This window comes from Camponotus floridanus, unplaced genomic scaffold (genome assembly GCF_003227725.1).
Source record: "Camponotus floridanus strain SB8 unplaced genomic scaffold, Cflo_v7.5 scaffold12, whole genome shotgun sequence".
Lineage (NCBI taxonomy): Eukaryota > Metazoa > Arthropoda > Insecta > Hymenoptera > Formicidae > Camponotus > Camponotus floridanus.
The window spans coordinates 209,167-224,792 of record NW_020229237.1 but is presented as its reverse complement, the minus strand read 5'-3'; the positions used below and the strand labels follow the sequence as shown (position 1 = coordinate 224,792).

Sequence of the window (15,626 nt, the reverse complement as noted above, 5' to 3'; positions counted from 1 at the left end):
TAAACTTGTGACCGGGGCTTGGCCCAAACTGTTTGCATTATGTATCCGTGGTCCCGGCCTTATGTGCCACATGCTGCACGCCCGTTACAGGCGCATCCTCTTTCTACCAGCCAGCCTGCTTGCCTGCTAGGTGCGCGCACACACACATACATACATGTCCACGAGCGAGAAGGCGAAGCCACCGTTCCTATGTATGGATATGTCGTCGTCTACGTCGTCGTCGTATCTCGATCGTTTCGCGATCGCGGCTGTGCTCCTTAATACACCGACTTGCTGCCAACGTGTGGGACGGGTTGAACGTTGTCATTGTGTGGCGCGTATATGCGTGTGCACTAAAGAGCGGGGAACAGAATTCGATCGAGGTGTACCTCATCAGGACGAAACTTCGGAAACTCCGCTTCAGCTTGCGCGCGACCGCTATCAGCTTTAGTCAACGGGGAATCATCTCACCAACGCCTGCCCCCCCCCCCCCGTCTGCCTCGCACTCGCGCGGACAAGATTTGCCACTTAAGTCGAGCTATTCTTCCGGAAAGGAAGAAGACGTAGAAAGGGATCGAGCAATATTAAGGGTGTAAGCGAACGATCGATGACGGAAACGAGAGCCACGTGGCCATTGCCTTCTCTCGCGTCTTTTTTTTTCTTTTACACAGAGAAAAATGTATACTGTATTCAAGTAAATATTATTTATTTTAAGTGTATGATAAGTTTGTATATCCGCAAATATATCATAGGTTCACTACAAGCATTCGATTTAATTGAATATATTCTGAATTTTAGTAAGTGCAGTATTTTAGTCAAGAATATTAAATTAAAACAAAAATTTGGTTTGCTTACTATACTTGATTTTTCTTTGTTACAACTTTACAATATTCTTGAAGAGAAAATAAATTTTTCTTTTGAGTACATGATAATGAGATTTTCTAACACTTGTGATGAGTATTTGAAAATTATTATCAAGAATATATTCTTCGTTGAAGAAAACTATTACTTAAAAAAAAGAAAAATAAACTAAGTAATCGCTTTTCTTGGCAGTAGAATGATATTTTTCTCTGTGTACGGACAAAAGTATTAAATCGTGAAAAAAGCACGTCATCGTATCACGACGACTTCCAGCTGTCATTGATTCGAGATGTCGTTGATTCTATCGGAATCATAATATTATGGCCGCGATCGTATGACAGAAGCAACAGTGATTTGCATAAAGTCTCGCTATTTTCGATTCGAAAACCCCGAAACGAAAGAGCAAACAATTCTGTTCGTTAAAAGATACTATAATATCTAGATATAAAATAGATTTACAAGATTTTTCTACTATTTTGATAATATCGAAAAAACAGAAAAATCTGTATTATCTAGATTTTTTTGTGAAATATAATTTTCAATATTGAAACTTTTAAATCGAAAATTAAAATCTTTATATACAAAAATTTCCAAAGTAGATTTGAAATATGATTGCACGTTTCTGCGTCAACAATGACGAAGTAAATCAATATTGGCATGGTATACTAGCATAATTAAATATTGACACACTCTACGCGGCCAATTGTTGATATTCGTACGCAGAATTCGGTTATACGGCGAGATTATCATTTTAATTGTCTCTTCCGTTATCAAGTTATTGAACGAGAGAGAGAGGGAGAGAGAAGGGCCGCATCTGTTAATTTTAATCGAGATAGCACTGGAATCCTGAAAATTAAGCGCGCGGGCGATTCTCTTTCCCGAATAGAGACCCTTCTCTCTGATTATGCGAGTGAAAGTAAATTCGCGGCTCTGTTTATCTCGCGAAAATACGGTACGCGTTCTACAACAATGCACGGAATTTCATTGTTAGTTAATCCAGTCCGCTTTACTCGCTCATGTATCGAACGCACTTTCTAACAAACACTCTAATACGTTAACAAAGCGCGGGTATCGCGCGCGCCATAAATTAAGCAATTTCGCCGCGCACATATACACTGTGGAGAAACTTCGTAATGGAAAATACATGGCGATACAGGCTCCAACAGCGGCGTTTTCAAAGCTTCAGCAAGTTTCAGTTGCATATTTTCCATCGGAAGAGTTATGGCGATTGTCCGGAACAACGCGTTACGTTATCGAACGCGCATTAACTCGCTTCGAATCGGAATTTTTTTTCCAATGACATTTCACGCGCGGTGGTACTAGTTGTTCTCGTTGCTCCGAACGCTTCAAAATGTTACGTCGAGCTTCGTTTTCGTTTCGCGGCATCAACTATTGGCGAATTCAACTATTAATTTTTGCATAGAGGCGATGTTATGAAACTTTAATGCACTTTCGACACAAAAGCTTTGTAGCATTTTTACGGTGGTACAACTTTTTAATTAAAAGAACCTGCCTCGAGTCGTTTTAACGAGCTCTCGATTGTGCCTGATAATATTAACGATCATTTTCTTTTTTCCAAATTATGAATGCTTTTGAAAAACGGTAATATATATTTTATAACGCTATAGTTAGTGTATACTTAGTTATTTATTAAATAAATAAAAAAATAGATTGAGAATTAACGATCATTTTCTTTTTTCCAAATTATGAATGCTTTTGAAAAACGGTAATACATATTTTATAACGCTATACTTAGTGTACACTTAATTATTTATTAAATAAATAAAAAAAACAGATTGAGAATTAAGCTCGAACGACGAAAGTGGAAAATAAAATCGCATAATAAATGTATTCCCTATATTGTTCTTCTCAATTAAATATGAAGAAAAATTGTTGAAAAGAGATACCATTAAAAGTTGTTAAAAATACGCTTAATTATATATAATTCGATACAATGAATATTATCGAATATCGATATTAAATATGCGATACGAGTTAAAGGATGCTCAAAAAGGTATGGAAAATATATTTAGCGATCCTGCCCACGATTTTTTTTATGCTTAAAATATATTTTAACGTTCTTATGCGAATTATATTTTAATCGGGAGTAATCGTCTATAATGAACGAAATATCAGCGACCTGTCGATTTAACTTCAAGCGTTTGTTAAAAGAATATTTTGTCACCAGCGCATTTATGGCGTTTCGATGGATTGTAGTACATTTTATCAATACGTTTTAATTGATACACACAGAATAATCCAACGCTCATTCAACAAGCGAGGGAGGTATCTATAGAAATCAAACAATTCCACGTACGCTATATTAAATATCGAATGCCACGAAGTTCTTTACGCTTCAATACATTTTTCCGATAACGCGCTACCGCGGTTTGGAGTTTCCTTCTCTTTTGCTTTATCGAAAAATCTATACCATTTCGTATTTTTATACGTATAATTTGCAAATTTTTTACTCTTATATACGTGTAGAAATGAAACACAAATCACTCCCTTTTTATTGGGTGATTGATATAAATCATTTTAAATCTATGACTAAAATCCCCCGGTAAAATCCCCCTGTAAATCGTCATGTTATTCGTGCTCGAGCGATTAATGTCAAACGAAAGTACGCAATAAGAACGTTTTTTCTCTAGTCGTACAGGTTTTCAATAATATTATTGATCCTGAACCGATTGCTTAAGCGAAAGGAGAAACGCGCGGTAATGCATTTTAACGAATAAAATTGAGAACTGCAGAGTACCCTAAAATCGAGACGGTCTCAATGAGTCCTCCTTCTTTATCTACAACGAGCGCTTGAAAGCTCGTCGAAAGGGGTCCGCCTTCTTATATCGAGGTCCAGATTATTCTATGCCGCGGCATTCCTTTCGCCGTTAATTCAAATTACTTTGTAATTAAAAAGAATCGATTCCCGGCGATTGCAAAGGCGAAAAAGGCCGACCGGGCGAGTCCTCGAGAAAACCGGAAAGGAGAAGCTTTGGAAGGAAAAGGGATGGGGCACACTGGAGACTTTTCATCGACTTTCCGTTGGTCCGCCCCTTATATACCTGCCTCCCTTTCCGCCGATTAAGTGCCTATAAGCGTCCTTTTCTAACTTCGATTTAAATTAAGAAGAATTGAATTGGAACTCGCAGACGTTCGATCGAGCATGAAATATTGTGTCGCCTTGTGTTAGCCATTAGACGCGTCGCCATCAGTTGATCAATTTTTTATTTATTTAATATATGAAATTATTAGTATATGAAATTATATTACATACGAAGAATAATATCGGGGTCGAGTAAACTCATTATTTTCTCATAATATCGTAAATTTTTGCATCGACTATTTTATTAAAATAAATTTTAGGTATTTCAATGTGTCTTTCACGGCTTCGAGATCATTTTTCCATTAAATTAAATATACACAATGTTAATGTTTTAATAAAATAAATTTGTAAACGCGAGGAAATCATTTTACCGACAAACGCGGAAAGTTTCAAATGTCTTTCATAAATGTAAGAGAGAAATATATTCTTATAACATATATATCAGTGTACGATTAACGGATTCCTTATTTATTTATGGATCACAAACACAATTTCCGGAGGGAATCCTAGCAATAAATTTAGTTGCCGCCGAGCACTCAGCTGCCTTGATACGCTTTTGCTGCTTACAATTTACCTTTATGCAAATTCGCGCACATAATTCGGGTTTCTCCCATTCTTGGCATCCCGCCGCACGACAAAATGCCGCGATGCTTGGGATTCCGAAATTAATTAACGCATATTAGTTTAATGACGTTGCGCAAGAAGCAAATCAGACGAATTCTATTCCAAAGCCCCCAAAGTGTATCAAACGAACTATAGATCATAATAATTAATACGCGTACCGTTAAAAAAACTTTCTCGGGTATATATTTGCATTCGGAAAAATTGAAAATATCATATTTTTATACGGGAACCCATTGTGGGAATTCTTTCACCCGCGATATTTAATTAGGAATATTCGTCTGCGTGGAAGTTTGAGCAAATTTATTTGCTCGAGTAATCAGACAGGTTAGCAGATTTTTCAAACCGCGCGCCACTTTACTTGCTCCTTTTGGAATTTATTTTGCCCGTATACCTCGCCTTCGCTGGGAACGGAGTCGATAAATCAGTCGACGACAGCCGCGGCATAAACACCCGGTGCGCGCCACTTCCGTTCCAACATTTTTGCCGTCCGCCCCGGTTCTTTCTTCACCCACGCGTATTTCTACCGGTAAGCTGCTGGAATTTGTCGTTACTAGGTTTACACGTGTGTTACGGAAATCGCGACTGACAGCGAGATCCTTAAAACTATGCGGCTATGTAGTGCATAAAAATGTCTCCAAGTTTCTTAGAATTTATTCTGTATTCGCACTCCAGCTTATTCCGAGTGTTATGTATAACGTGACGAAACTTCATTTTTTTCCCGCACGTATATTAATTTTTTTTCAATTTAATCTGTTTTAATCTATTTTCGAAAAGGTGACGAACAATTTGCGCCATCTGATACTTTCTTTTTTGTAAGGATTTAAATATGCAACGAGTCATCTGTTAGGAGCCCATAATTTTAATACTTATTAGTTAAATAATTTTAATATTCTTAGAATTTATTCTGTATTCGCACGCCAGCTTATTCCGAGTGTTATGTATAATGTGACGAAACTTCATTTTTTTCCCGCACGTATATTAATTATTTTCAATTTAATCTGTTTTAATCTATTTTCGAAAAGGTGACGAACAATTTGCGCCTGATACTTTCTTTTTTGTAAGGATTTAAATATGCAACGAGTCATCTGTTAGGAGTCCATAATTTTAATACTTATTAGTTAAATAATTTTAATATTCTTAGAATTTATTCTGTATTCGCACGCCAGCTTATTCCGAGTGTTATGTATAACGTGACGAAACTTCATTTTTTTCCCGCACGTATATTAATTTTTTTTCAATTTAATCTGTTTTAATCTATTTTCGAAAAGGTGACGAACAATTTGCGCCATCTGATACTTTCTTTTTTGTAAGGATTTAAATATGCAACGAGTCATCTGTTAGGAGCCCATAATTTTAATACTTATTAGTTAAATAATTTTAATATTCTTAGAATTTATTCTGTATTCGCACGCCAGCTTATTCCGAGTGTTATGTATAATGTGACGAAACTTCATTTTTTTCCCGCACGTATATTAATTTTTTTTCAATTTAATCTGTTTTAATCTATTTTCGAAAAGGTGACGAACAATTTGCGCCTGATACTTTCTTTTTTGTAAGGATTTAAATATGCAACGAGTCGTCTGTTAGGAGTCCATAATTTTAATATTCATTAGTTAAACATTCGGATGAATTCGCAATTATCACATCCGCGCGCGAAATGTCAATTGCTCGAATTTGATTTCGTAATATCGCGAAGATGTCGAGCGATTGTCTTCCGATTCGTTTAAAGCCATCATCCTTCCTTAAATGCCCGACCAAGTTTTCTTGTGTCACGTGAAATCACGTGATCGCAAATTGTGCGACTCGCGAATCGGAGTAAAGAAACTACCAAAGAGTATACGCGGGTACGTATTTTACGTTTATTCGATCGCGCGCTCGTTTGAATCATTCATGACGTCCGCGTTCGTCGACGATAAACTCGGCTTTTTCTTATGTACGTTCCAATTTTGCGGAAAAGTTTCCGCGCGACTACTAACTTCGCCGCGAACTTCTCGTCAAGCGCTATTCATCGGTCGTCGCTCGTCGCTCGTCTCTGATAATTTTTAATCCGAAGATTCTTCTCGCGTAAGACAGAGAATATTCCCGCGCATTATCTTTTTAACATTGATAACATTCCGAGCACGAAGACGAATGACTCAGACAATTATTAGCGAATTTGTTCATAGAATTTCCTAATCGCTAAAGAAGACGATAAAGTATTTAAATTATAAGATAAATCGAAAAATGTCTATATATGTATCTCTAAATATAATTATTTTATTCCGATTATTATTAATAATTAAAATATACAATTTGTAAATTATTCAGCTATTTCAGATTTTTTAAATAATTATTATCGTCTTCCTTGAAAAAAATAATTTTTCAAAATGTTCTCTCATTTTGCGAGAAAAATAGGTGGTAGCATTTTTTATGGGTATATTTTGACACGAGACATTATCGCATCTCTTGATATTTATATTGCAATTATCAGATTTATCACAATATATTTGATATCTTAAATTTGTAGTATGTTAATAATTTCAATCGTATTCATTTTTCTCTCTGAAAAATGGGAAAGTTTTCGCTCGAAAATATTTAACATAAAGTCCAGTTGGTTTATTACATTAAAGATTTATGACTTCATAAAAAAAAAACGAACATATAAAATTTCACGTTATGCCGAAACAACTGCGCGCGCGAAAACTACAGCACACGCTAAAATTTTATTTTTGCCAACTCATGTCTCTATTTTCGCTGTACGACTCATACATAAATCGCTACGTCGGGGTTATGATTAATATTCATCCAGCGCATTTACTCTTTTCAGTCGAACGAACAAAGGTAGCGTAAATCCAAGTTGGCAAAAGCGAATCTTTTCGCTCTAATTTTCGCTCGGTTCTCCATATCATATTGCTAATACGTGTTAATTATTATAGTCCGATATGTACGTCGGCATACATTTTACCTAACCGGACAATGCGGATCGAACATCGTACGAAATCGGTCATAACGCGTCGCTGGCTTGAACGCGAAACTCGCCGCCGTCGATTTCCATCGGGATAAGCCTGGATTCGCTGGATTAATGGATGCTGCGCGCAAAACCCTACAGCTAGCGATGGCACTAACGTTCTCGCGCGAGGTATTCAATACCTGACACCTCAATCAATGTATCAATCCTGCGCAAGTTCCTGTTGTCTCGCCAGATAACACTTTTTCGCGGAAAGTATCAATCATCAAGTCGTTTTATCAAAAACAACGTAATAATATCACGCCCCTGAAGGAAAGTCGATACATCTAATAATGGATTGATTTTGTATTTTCATATTTTTTTAGATGCCCTTTTTAATTATGGCCATCGATAATTCTGTAGTTTCCTGCCGAAAATTGTTTAAAATCGTTATTTTAATTATGAACTTTATGACTATAATTTCGAAATTTTGAAATTTGTGATAATATAATTCCAAGATATTAAATAACTGAGTCGTAATATTTGTATGTAAACAATATATAATTCCAAGATATTAAATAACTGAGTCGTAATATTTGTATGTATTATTTTCAATATGTATTATTTTTCAGTTGTTAGAAATGTTAACAATTATTTCTTTAACAAATTTTTCATATTATATTAATATGTTTTCAAAAATGTAAGTATTGATATCTGTATCGGGAAATTTATATGCAAGTAAATATCTACAAATATTGATGCTTATACGACACTCTTGGAAGTATACATGAAAGTATACTTGGAAGTATATATTGCCACAATCTCTAAAATGGGGGAAAGCGAAATACATATGGCACACATAATAAACAAATATATGTATTAGTTTCACATTGGCGCAAAATTTTGCGCAAAAGATTTGCGATAATGTTAACAATTCTAAATAAAAATAGTATTTATTGCAAATAGGAATATCGCAAACAATATTGTTTATGCTAACTTTATTTTGCCATTTACCCGCATTCAGATTCGATCTGTTCGAATATATAATACTTTCGGGGATTCGGAGAATGCGATCAATTTAAGATTCGAGATCGAAATGTGTAAACTGTTTGAATAGTTGGAGAAAACCGGAAAACCGGAAAATTCCGAGCACTGGTTCGAGGGCCATCGGTACAAGCGCGAATATATGCGGTTATTCGCCTATATGAAGAACGGTTGCATAATAATATATGAGCGATAATCGGCGCATTACATCCAGTTCCGACCTGCCCTACATTGACCCGCTGTTTAAAAGCCGTTATTATATGAAGGGAAATTGTCACGTTGCCACAGCTAACGTGTTTATTCATGTGGAGTGCGATGTCAATTCTCCGAGTTGTGAAATTTACGTGAATCACGAATATGAACGGAAGCAAATATATTGGAGATGCGTAAATCCAAATAATTCTCAAGAATAACCCTAACGCTATTCAGAGAATTTAATGTATTAAAGTTTAATGTATTAAAGTGATACCGCTATTTCGAGTTTAATGTATTATAGTGATACCGCATTATAACAATATTTTAAAAAATTTCTATTCTAAATAAATTTTTAATCGGTATAGATAATAGGTGATAAAAGATGAAATGTGATTATCGCGAGAGCAGTAACGCTATAAATATTTCTAAAGAAATTATTCGCGATGATGTGCGTTTATCAAACACGCTGCGGTTCATTTTGCAGAGCAATAAACGTCATATCATAACCGAGAATCATATTAAAATCGGCGCATGTGATTTAATATGATACATTGATTAGCTTTAAATTAGTACAGTTTTCAGTTTTAGACGATAGTTAAAATATTTAGATAGATAATTAAAATAGTTCAGTGTATAAATCATGAAAAATATGAATTCGTTGAAAAATATACAATACTATTAGTTAAATTTTTATATATTCAATTATATATTTAATCTTTTTACTGCAAAGAGTATATTTTTCACGAAATTCTCACGAAACATTTGTTATCACGTAATGATTCAAGTATATTCGATATTTATTAAATTACAATATAATAAAATGTTAATTTTTTTTAATTCTTGAAGTTTAAAGTAAAAATTTTTTGCTAATTTTAGCCGGATATATTGGATTTCATATTGTGTTTCATTTCAAATAATTACTACATTTGTGAAGTGATGTAAAATAAAATCAGAAAATATGAATGGGTAAGTTATTAAAAAAAACTGGCAATATCGTGTGTAAAAAAATATAGCACTTTGAGGAATATTTTCTATTACTTTTTATTCATTCCATGAGTTATAAATTTTCTAAATTTCACACAAGTAACTTGTATATCTTATAATTAATATTCCTCGATAATATGAAATCAAATATTATTCATACTTTATGTATATAATATTTCTTAGCTTATCCATTTCATAATAATAATAATAATAATCTATTATATAGATTATATTTACGCGTATATCATTTTTATTATTAACTTGAATTTTCAATATTTTTTAAAGATATAGCATATTTCAAAATAATACGCATATAGAATATTCTACATACATTATATACATAATATAAGATGAATTAATTATTACGAAGATAAAAAGAAAATAATTTTATAAATAACGAAATTCTTATTAAAATTGCCTACCTCATAGTTGCTCGGTGTTGTTCAATGTCATGAGTCCTTTCTCCTCTCTTCTTCTTTGCTGCTTTGTTCCTTTGCTCCTCATTGGCACTCACACTCGCGAAAACCGTTAATTACGATCGTACTAATCAGCAGAATAATAATCGCGCGACACTTTGTTACGGCACTCCCGACGTTTATAATACGTATCATTATTATGTGAGTACGAGAGAACAACGTGAAAACTATAATTCAATTCGTATAGCGCACGAAAACCGCAAGATTAAATTAATCTGTCATCATTCATCACGGCAACATTATATGTATTAACTGATATAGTATATGTTTTCATTTTGAAATAATTAATACCTTATATTACAATATAATAAAAATATGGATAAATATGGACAAATTCAAATTAAAGTTTGCAAAGCTTCATAAAAAAATATCGCTTTATTGACTATTTATGTGATAGATTTCGATCCTGTAATGTAAATTTCGTTTTAACAAATAATTTATATGATAAATCGCAGATACCGAAGTTTTACTACGTAATTAACAAGTATCAAATGCACCGTTATTAGATGCGATTGTAATTGAACGCATCATCACGCTATTCAACTCGTTTTATATTCATGACAGTTTGTTTTATGTCATGTGAAATGAAAATGATATTGAAATATAAAGTTCTATTTGTCTTTGATAGTGATTTCACCGAGTTCTCTCGTAAAATCAGTTCTGTTTCTCCCTCTTACACAAATTTACTTTACACACGATGTTAAAGTCGAGGCAATTGCTGCTTAAAACGTGAATATGTACCTTCGGAAAATATGTAACAACGACTCAGGTAAGTCGTATGACACACATGCTTACGCTTACGAGTCGTTAATAACGAGAAGTAAATAATTGTATAGACGATTGTTAATTAGTAACGGAAGATTGAGTTTAATAATACTTATCGCGATCATATGTAAGAAATATAACATACGGAGCACCTCGCACAGTTACCTTCTCACTCGAGTCTCGCGATGTAAATAACAAGGTTACACGAAAATAACAGCGTCGAGATCGAATATCGTGTATCAATTTGTGTTGTCGCTATGAAATATTTAAAATATTACAAAATATATTAACGCTTGTGGAATACTTTGCTATTTGAATTTTAACTCAATTATTAACTATTAATCAATTATTAATTATTCTTTAATAATCTAACAATTAACTATTAATAAACAATGAATCACGGTTTTTCGATACTCGAATCTTTCGATTGCTATTATTTCGCTCTCGGATGAAAATAACGAGCAAATTTTAAACCGGCGAAAAATTTTAAAATGCAGTGCGAGATACAAATATCTGAATCCAAGAATTAAAGAGATTTACGATTATCGCCCGTAAAGATTGCAATAAAACGAGAACGTATAATTCCTATCACTTCGATTTGTAAGAGAAAGAAATGATCAAAAATAGAACTTTATTAAGACAAGATAATAATACGTCTTTCTCAACACAGCGACATTGATTGAATAGTAACAATTTCTGCGTATCGGTGCTCGTTCCCCCCAGTCCTCCTTCCCTCGGTCCTCCTTCCCCCACTCAATGATTTTTCGTCTCACTACTTTCGCTCCCCACCACTCACCCTATGACGTGTCCCGCTGTGACGCACTGACATTCCTATCAAGGACGCGTTGTAAAGGCACGTCGACCTCTCTTCTCTCACATTTGAAAATATGTCGTATGTGAATACAACTCGTGGCTTTAATACGCTTATATTTGAAATTGTCAATCCCGAGGATTATCGATACATTTGCCGGATTACGAGATATAATAAATGAAAAGTGATAATATACCAAGTGTTATGATTGAATTAAAGTTGAAGCAACAGAGTATTTCTCTCCGCAAGTATTTCTTTCATAGTAATTTAAATATGTCGTATCAACACACAACTACGTCACAGATTTAATCGACGGTATTCGACCTCGGCGCGATGTTGTCTTTCATAGACAAGCCAGTCATTTATGTCGCGAGACTCGAGCAAAGAGGTAGCTACGCGAAACGTTCCGTATATCGTCGTATTATTTCTCTTATTAAACATGATCTTTCGTTATGAATTGCCAATCTATGCGATCATTTAACTCTGACGGTTAACGTAAGCGTGTATTCCATACGATTTACGCTGAATCGTTATTATATTTTAATAATATTTTTTTAAAACGAGTTGAATAACGTGACGACGCGTTTAATTAAAATCGTATAAAATCTAACCATATTTGATATTTATACATGATCGAAATCGCATGAGTGGTTGGTAAAATGAATGTTTTTTTTTGCTGAAGTCTGTGAAACTTTCATTTTAATTCGAATATATATAAACATATCGATGTTTTTATACAAGATATTAATTATTTCAAAACGAGACCATATACTATTAGTTAGCATCAAATATTACCGTGACGAATAATAACGAATTAATTTAATTCTTGCGGTTTTCGTGTCGTAGTTAAATATTATTATAGTTTTCACGTGGTTCTCTCGTTGTTATATAATAAGATACATGTTATAAACATGTCGGGAGTGCCGCATAAAGTGTCGTGATTGTCATTCTGAGAATGATCGTAATTAACATTTTTCGCGAGTGAGTGCCATGTAAGTGTTATGTGAGTGCCATGAGAAGCAGCCAAGGAGCAAAATAGCGAAGAACAAGAAAGGAGGGCAACTCCAGGAAGGACTTCAAGCAACAGTGAGTAATTTTATTAATTATTTTTATAAAATTATTTTTCCTTTTCACTCTGCGATATTGATACATTTTACATCATTATGTCTTTTAATGCGTGTAAAATATTTTACGTTCGTATTATCTTGGAATATGCAATTTTTTCTTGACACGAGGTATTTTTAAAAATAGTAATTTTCATCGAGTAATTTTAAAAAATAGTAATTTTCATTTTTTAGACATAATGCTGTAATTTTTGTTTTTATTTTAATTTTATCACATTATAGATATATATTTAATCATTATATATAATTCGATAAATTTGTTTATATAGTATATTAGCAAATTTTAAATTTCCGCTTCAAGAACGTTCCTAATTTTAAGGAAGTCAAATTCGAATTCGTTAATTCGCGTATCAAAAGAAAGGAATGTAATCCCGTTTTATCCAAATGCTCCTAAAGTAATATCGTCGATTCGCATGACTGATCTATAATTTCAAAGCATCAATATTTATATTTTTAAGACGCTTGAGAGTATTCGGCAAACTCGATTTAATTAAATTTTCGCGAAACGACGAGTCTTTAAGACTCTGTTCGATCGATCGGATGATGGAATTTCCGCAAAAATTTTTCATATTTCGGAATTAATGTTGCGGCGAGTAATTGTCGTTAGCACGCGCTTCGATGCACCGCTTCGAACCTGCTTTCTTCGTTCGTCGTGAAAGCTCGATCACGAAACTCAATCGACGAGAAGTTTGCCTGTCGCGATGCTCCGTCGAGTTGCAACGATAGCAACGAAGCAAACATCGAGTTGGAGCAACCGATGAGTCTCGATAGAATCGACGCGGAGATTACGACACGGTCGTTGCTTTAGGGAACATAAACTTGATTTACGCACTTGTAGAATCGGTCCGCCTGGAGCGCGCGGGTCATTTGTAAAGCATCGAAATATCGAAACTGCTATCGAAAACAGCTTTACGGCCGCGTTGCGCTTTATACGATCTGCAAGCGAGGGGGAGAGAATGCGGCGAATTATTTCATCGTCAGTTGTTCCATTTCACGGATTAAATTTCAACCTGCACAATATAATATTTTGCACGCTCGCTCGAACGAATGCGATGTCGATGATTTATGATTGGCCTTTAGCGATTTCGACAATTATAATAACGGCGATTTGGGGATCAGGGTGCCGATCTCGTTATCATAGTTCGTGTCGTTTCCCTTCGTTGAATATATTCACAGATTGATTTCCAGGTTTGAAATCCTCATTCCTAATGGGAAACTAATCGTAAGATAATTCGACGCGCACGATAGTAAGCGCCGGGCGTGTAAACACCCCGGGATTGAGTTTAACTCGGTCTGCGCATCTAGTGTACGTCATCGGTTAGCGTCAATTCGCAGTAACGAAGCGCCTGCAATGCTCGCTACAGCTCAATACTGTCCAAATTATTGTAGATATCATGCCTTGATGCAACAAATATTGTTCGACCAACTATTGTCCGATAAACGCCGCTTAAGATTAACGTCGTAACGTTGAGTAAAATTTAATTCTCTTGACATATAAAAATATCTCGCAATCACATATCACCTTCGTAAATGTTAAATAAAAGCTTTATCTTTAATATCGACAAGATATAGAATTTTGAACGACAACATATCATATCGCGTGGCACAAATTAATTATTTCATTATAATAACGATGTAACAGTATAATAAAGTGATAATTAACGAGATCCGCGCATATGGCAGCATTTATAAAACCTTACATTATAAATCGAACGAAATCACGTTGGTTATTAATTACATGCTGTAAATTAAATACAACTCAATATTTGATGTTGTTATATTATGATGATGTAAAAGTGATATCGCAAATAATAAATTCTTTCGTTTCGTTTCATTTTTTTATAAATGTTGTTTGTATTGTGGAGCTAAAATAAATATTTCGTACAAAATTTATTATTATACGCTGTTTATTAGCGACTAAATCTCAATCGTGAATTGACGGATACAATCATCGACTATCATTTTTTCATACGCTCGATTGTTGACCGCGCTTCCGGACATCCGAGAGGAAATAATAACAGAATAATATATCACCCGCGTGTATTAATGGGACACCAAGCGCGTGTGCATTAATGATGAACTCGATTAACTGATACCGTTGGTCACGAGACACAAATCGGCGTTCTGCGACTCGCTCCTAATTGCGAACAAATATTGTCGGTGTTAGCTGAAATAATAACCCTGGAAATCTCGTCGAATAATTCTGCTGGGAAGCTGCGTACTCTGCAATGGAGTTAATAAATGAGAGCCCGTAAACTACAGTTTGATACTGAAAATGTTTATTTATGCAGAACCCATTATTTCATCAAATATAAACTTTTGCGTAGAAATTTTTTTTTTTTTTTTTTTTTTCCGTAAAAAACGTTATATAAATTATTTATGTGAACAACATGGTAATCAATATTGCTAGGACAAACGAAGTATTTTGGAGTAACCCAAAAATTAAAACTATATTAGGCGATTTAAGACATGATCGAATTAAAATAAAAAGTATATTATGAGGTTTAATTTCCTACAAAATTTAATTTTCATCTATATACTATGTTGCTTGTATAAATAATTCATTAGCCGCGACTCTTTAATATCGGCATTAAATACATGTGATAAACCGGACGCGATATTAATGATTTCATTTATTTCGCTTTTGAGTCAAATTGCATACTATATGCACGGTTGCACACAGAGAAAAACGCGCTTTATAATTTCCAACCATTATCGGGCGCAACGCACGTGG

At 34.3% G+C, this 15,626-nt stretch overlaps 1 protein-coding gene across 5 annotated transcripts in view; it reads left to right on the top strand.

Moving 5' to 3' along the window:
* The window catches only part of LOC105254997 (kin of IRRE-like protein 2), a 153,639-nt gene that overhangs the window by 46,410 nt on the left and 91,603 nt on the right, over positions 1–15,626 (top strand). The window contains exon 1 of one of the 5 annotated variants that reach the window (XM_025415309.1): positions 12,611–12,854. The exons of the other annotated variants lie outside the window; for them this stretch is intronic. The gene's annotated coding sequence lies outside the window, so the exon portion shown is untranslated. Of the gene's footprint in view, positions 1–12,610; positions 12,855–15,626 lie in introns of those variants that run through there. 5 annotated transcript variants of the gene reach the window in all.